Below are 6,832 nucleotides of genomic sequence, written 5' to 3'. Positions count from 1 at the left end.
TCCTTTTTATAACTAATTCTAATTAATTTAAAATCTAATATCTTAAATTAAGATAATATCTTTTCCTCTTTTCAAATTCAAATTTGAATCAGAATCAATTAAATAATCTACGCCTTGTAACGTGGGGACCACTTGGCTTCACTGGATCCGTGCATAACTTGGCAGCATTTTTTGCATTTTCTGCACGTGGCGCATGTCACACGTACGCGTCAGTCACGCATACGCATCGATGATCTATTCTGCGTGTCACGCGTACACGTCAGCTACACGCACGCGTCACTCCACAAATCTTCAAATCACGCGCACGCATCAGGTACGCGCACGTGTCACTCCTCGCTGATCATCTTCATTAATTTTTGAGCTCCTTCCATTTGTGCATGCTTCCTCTCCATCAAATCCAGCCAAATGCTACCTAAAATAAACAAAATTGTACGAGACTCAAAGTAGCATCTATAGTGGCTAAAAGATAATTAATTCTTGATTAAACTTAATAATTTAAATGTAAATTCACTAGGAAAAGATAAAAAAGATGCTCACGCATCACTGAGGTGGTGGCTTGGGTCGGATGTCCCGTCGTAGAGGTCCATATTGGGAGGCTTGACATTCTTGGGGACCTTTACTTTCATGATTTCTTTTGTTAATGGGTCTTGTTCTTTGGAGGGGCTAGTCTCACGGTCTGTTCTTGTGGCATGGGTTTGGAGGTTTGCTTCGAGCTTTTGGAGTTTTTCCTCTAGCTCTCGACGTCGTGTTACTTTCCTTCTGAGATCTCGTTTGGCCTCCCGTTGGCGCTCAGCCTCACGTTCGAGCTGTTTCAAACGATCTTGTTGATAGTGTACCACATTCACTATGTCAGTAGTATGGGGGTGTTTTTCTTTTTCAGGTTGTCTTGTACCTAAGTGAGTTTTCTTCGAATTTGAATTTACAGTGGTTCTCTCGTGTCCTGGTAGTGGGGGGAGTGCCGTGTTGTGGTCTTTTGTCTGTGCTCCCTCTCCTGATTCGGACGCGATGTGGCCATCCTCTGGTTGGTTGTCCGCCATGGTGTAGGATGACTTCCAGGCTCTCCGATGTTCTGAGGGTTACCTGAAACGTTGAGTCCGGGCTGGACTTGAGGTCTGAGTCCTCTTTGAACGTCGGTGTCTGACCTGATGGTGTTGAGGTGCTGCCTATCCAAGCTCCTCGTGAGGGATTGGGTGGTGGTACCTGCAAGAGACTCCGATGCTTAAGTTAGTAAGGGCTTTAAGTAGGTTTCCCTTAGTAGAATCAGAATATGAATTATACCTGGGGGCTCCAATGTATTTATAGTAGGGTCTGATGACCTCCCTTGGGGGTGGATCTTTATCTTATCTTATATCCATTGGTAGGATCTTATCTTTTTGGTAACCGCCTTCTATTGGGTGGTGAGCTTGCTGTATTGGGCCTCTTTGGGCCTTTTGATGGTCATCCGTCCTTCTTGGAAGAGGTTGGCGAAGGTGAGAGGGATCTCCTTGAGGTTGGCCTCTTTACTTTTAGTCGACCCGAGCCTAGTGCTCGGGTCAGGGTATGAATAGTAGTGTTATTAGAAATAAAGCTAGATTAGTAGCTCAAGGGTTTGATCAAGAGGAGAAAATTGACTTTGATGAGTCATTTGCTTCGATTACTAGAATGGAAGCAATAAGATTATTGATTGCCTATGCTGCCCATAAAGGATTTAAACTCTTCTAAATAGATGTTATGTGTGCCTTTTTTGAATGGCTTTATTGATAGAGAAGTATACATAGCTCAGCCCCCGATTTAAAAAAAAGATCCTCCAAACTATGTTTTTAAACTTTTTGAAGCTCTTATAGTTTGAGAGAAGCTCCAAGAGCTTGGCATGAAAGACTTAGCTCTTTCTTATTGAAAAATGGCTTTCAAAAGGGTACTGCGGATACTACTCTTTTCATTAAAGAATCTAATGATCATTTCATACTTGTTCAAGTTTAAGTGGATGACATTGTGTTTAGATTGGCACTTGAAGCCTTGTGTGATGAATTTGAAAAACTAATTACTAGTGAGCTTGATATGAGTATGACAGAAAAAATCACATTTTTTCTAGGACTCCAAATCAAACAAACTCCTAGTAGAATTTTTGTACAGCAAGGTAATTCCAAACCAATGAGTATACCTATGCATCCAAATTCCAAACTTGAAAAAGATGAAGAAACGGAAAGATGTTGATGAAACAAGGTGTAAATGAATGATAGAATCTCTCATATATTTATTCTCCTCTAGATCGGATATTATTCATAGTGTAGGTGTGTGTTCTATATTTCAATCACAACCCAAAGGAATCACATCTTTCAACTGTTAAATGAATTATTAGATACATTAAAGGCACATCCAACCTCCATTTATGGTATTATAATACTAATGAATTTTGTGTAGCTGAGTATTGTGATGCAGATTTTACCGAGATCGTGTGAATAGAAGCAGTACTTCAGGGATTTGTTATTTTCTTAGACAATCCTTAAATGTGTGGTCAAGCAAGAAGCAAGCTACTGTTACTCTATCAACGGTTGAGGCCGAATATATCTCGACTTCCTCTTGTTCTCAGTTGACTTAGTTTAAAACACAACTTGCACATTGCAAATTGCAAGTCAATAGTATCCCTATGTTTTGTGACATCTTGAGTGCAATAAATTTTAAAAAAAAATCCTATGTTACACTCAAGAACTAAGCACATTGAAGTAAGATTTCATTCCATAAAAGAACATGTGCAAAAGGGAACAATTGACATACAATTTGTGAAATCTGAGGATCAATTGGTTGATATTTTCACAAAACCTCTGTGTGAAGATAGATTTTGTAAATTGAGAACTACTCTAGGGACTGTTGATTGCTGAGTTTTGAATTAAATATGCTTAAAGATTTTTCTGGTTGTTTTTATCTCTCAGGTTACAAGGAGACAAAACTAAGAAGATGATGACTCCCCTAGGTTTCATGAAGTTCAGACTATGTGTTGATAATTTTAAATGAATCTGGAACTGAACTAAATCCTTGGTGGTCAAATATGTTTCCTTAAAACCACCACTAAGCCTAAGAGAAAGTTGTTTTATTTTATGAAGTGGGTCTCATTGCTTGTTTTGATCACATACTCCAAAAAGGAATATTTGCATTCATCATTCTTCAAGTCAAATCAGTTTCAAATTCTTTTCAACTTTTACTTGACTTGTCATTTCGAAACTGCTTGCATTGTTTTTAAAATTTAAAATCCCTTGAATCCCGTTTTATTAAATTGGTTTGTGTTTTTAAAGGATTTTTGAGCATCTAAAGAAGTTATTATGATAACTTCTCATCTTCTCCACTACTCCCATTTTTCTTTACATATAGAATGTTTTTAACTTACATTTTTTAGTATTTTGGTATCGATCTGAGTAATGAAATTCAAGACAGAATTTTATATTTTAAGGGTAGTGGTGCTGTAAAGAAATCTAAGAAAAAGGGCACAAAGGTAGCCAAGGACACGGTTTTGAAAGAAGAAGAAGATCCTCTTGCAACTGAGGATGAGGGATCTGATGTCTAGCCCAATTTGATGATGCTATTTTCTTAGAATCTGTTTTCGGATGATACAATTTCTTCAAATTTCTGATGACACCAACACTATTACCCGTTTTGCTCTGATGGTTTGCATATTGAACTTTTTTTGTGTGCAGATTTCCTATTCTTGATAACCAAAGGGGGAGTAAGCATTGTGTGAAAATAAATTGAAACACTTATATTAAAATTGTTGAACTTATGATGCTTGAGTCTCGCTACAAATTTTTTTTATTTTAAACTATTATTTCATGCATATATGATTATACATATTGCTCTAATTGTGAATATTGCTTATACTTATAGCTTTTGTTTGTTTTGGTATCTGAGTTTTTTATTAAGGCTGCTCCATGCTGTTGCTGCTGAAAAATAGTTTTTGAAATATATGTTTATCATTAGTTTTTGTTCTATTTTTGGATTTTAGTTATTGAACTCTGTTGGGTGACTGTATATGTGTTGAACTCTATTTTTGTATATGTGTTGGAATATTTCTCCAAGCAGCTATCCCTCTTTAATGACAAAAGGAGGTGAAAGAAAAATGAATCAAAAGGCTGCTGTTTGTTTTTATTTTGATCCATGATGATGATGATATTTGAAGCTTCTATTTATTATTTGAATTCGGGTTTATTTGAATTTGTGTTTAAAAATCTGCAGTTTGATTTGGTTGTGAATATTGTTTATAGCTTAGCATTTGTGCTTGTGAATAAATAGTATTTAATTAATATTTGAATGAGCTCTGATTCATACTTGTTTCAAGGTTGGCTAATGAATTTTGTGAATTGATAATAGCCTTGCAAACTTTGACATATGATCGAACAGGTTCTTTAAGATACAAATTTGTTTAAAAATTATTAGATATTTGGCATTATTTCAGTGTAAATCTTGTTGTTATCAGTTTATGAAAAACAAACATTCAGGGGGAGCAATTCGTAAATCTTCCAAGCAAGTTTTCTCTCTTAATGTTTTTATTTTCAAGTCATTTTAATGATGTTTTGTCATCAAGGGGGAGATTGTTAAGTTTGGAAAGCTAATATTAAAATGATGATCAAACATTAATAAAATGTTAATTAAAGTATTTATTAAAAGTATTATTAAAAGTTGTTTCCAATTGTTTGTTTGATGAATTTGGTTTAGTGTGCAGGAAAGAAAATTATTTTATGGCCCATTTAAAGCTAGCCATCTTGAACTCAAAACAAGCTTAGTCTCATACCAAATTAATCCAAAACTGGTGGCTAAAGAAAGAAAAAATAAAAAAGGCCAAATAAATGAAATCAAGCCCAATCAGCCAAATAACCCAAGAACTAAGTATAATGGATTAAAGAAGGAAAACCAAGAGGCCACAAACTCCATACGGTTCTCTCGTGCATTGGTAACTGGAACTTGGAATTCAATTTGATTTAATTTCATTGAAAGCTTCCACCAAAAACTTTTTCTCTCTTCTCTCTCCTCTCTCTTGCTTCAGTCACATCACTCATTCAAAGAAGAAGAAAGAAGAATAATTGGAAGGCATAGAAGGAAGGTCTATGAAGGAAAGCTAAAAGATTTTTGCCAAGAAAGGGAAAAAAAGGCTTCAATCAAGAAGCAAATTTATCTTGGTAACGGCACAACAAAAGTTTATTTCCTCTTTTGTGCTACAAAGAAGAGAAAAGCTTCAAAGTCTCAAGCACGGAAGAAGCGAAAATGAAACACGTGAAGCCATCTTGGGTCAGAAGCTCATCAACAATCAAAATCAATACTTAGGGACAAAGTCAAGCTGAACGGTCAAGATTCAAGATTCTTGAAGAAAAAGGTTGAAAGAGAATATTGAAGGTATGGTTGCATGTCACTGCTTCTATCCTCTCTCTCTCCTCTGTGAAGGTCGCTACTACATCTGTGTATTGGAAGAAGAGAACCAAAATGTGCTGAAGAAGGTTTTAAGCCCTAGAAGCTTCACTCCTCTATAATAGGGGTGAACGGCCAAGGATTGAGACAAGGAGTGAGAGCACACGTTTGGGTTCCTATAGCTCTTTGAGCGGTTTATTCTTCTCCTTCATGGCTTTTATTGAATATTTAGTTTTTTTAGTTTAGTCTATCTGTGTTTCATTGGTAAAAGAAAAAAATGTGAGGTTTTGTAAGAAAAAGCCAATGAGTGAAAAAAGACAGAAAGTTAAAACTTGGAAAAAAAGCCATAGTTATCTCAAAAATTCTTTGAATGTATTCCTTTTCATGGTGGCAAGCTAAAATCTTTGGCAGATCTAAGATGAAAAAATCTTGGAAGCAAGAGTGTTGGAACAGCAAAAAGGAAAAAAAAGAAATTTTCACAGTAACAGAGAAGGTTCTCTATAAAAAAAAAGAAAAAGAAAATGAAAAGCTTTTCACAGTTGGGAAAGGAGAAAAAAAAGAGCCAAGACACTTTTTATAAGAAACGAGTGGCAAAAACGTCCTCTCAAACCCTTCCTAAAAATGTGCACGTTTCCCAAGAAAATTGTCGCGTAAAGTTAGCCCTTCATTTAAAGGAAGGTAACGTTCAAATTTTCAAAACACGTCGAGTACCCGACCTTGAGAAAGGTAGTGTAGCCGACGTCAAAATGAAGACCACTAATTGTTTGAGTCTGACCTCTTGAAAGCTTAAGACTCAAATAAGGGCACTGTTCATACCCTGGTCCAACAACTAAAGCCAAGCCTAATAAGGAGAAAAGGTCTGACCCACAGAGGGGCTTCCAACCCATACCAAACCTCTTTAAAGAGGTCGGACACTTATTGTGAAAGGAGCCTAACTTTGCTTGCCCAAGCAAGTAACTACCTCCGTGAATCTCTCCACCATCTCTATCTTTCCTAAAAGATATGTCTCAACAACTCCCAAGATAAAGGGAACGATCATCCACCCATAAAGGTGAAACTACTCCAAAAAAAAGTGGTTAACATTCTAGTATAAATACATTGATACCCATTAGGTATAATTTATGTTCTAATTCACCAAAAACCTGCTAAAAGCCCTTGCTAATTTAAGTATCAGAGTCTCTTGCAGGTACTACCCCCACTTCCTCACAAAAAACTCGGACGACGGCACTCAAATTACTGTTTCAGTTAATACTCGAAACATCATTTATGTAAAATTGCTTGTGGCAAAATGCAAAAGAACAATGTGAGATAAGCTCATTCTATAATAAATTTGCATAAACTTTTATATAATAATAGTAAAGATAAATAGATAGAATTCTTTTTTCTTTCCCATGCTATTTTCTTTTCTTTTTTTTCTGACAATTTTTTTCCTCTATGGCCATCATCAACAACATTTGCAATA

This window comes from Arachis duranensis, chromosome 7, assembly GCF_000817695.3.
Source record: "Arachis duranensis cultivar V14167 chromosome 7, aradu.V14167.gnm2.J7QH, whole genome shotgun sequence".
Taxonomy (NCBI): Eukaryota; Viridiplantae; Streptophyta; class Magnoliopsida; order Fabales; family Fabaceae; genus Arachis; species Arachis duranensis.
This window is presented reverse-complemented; position numbering follows the sequence as displayed.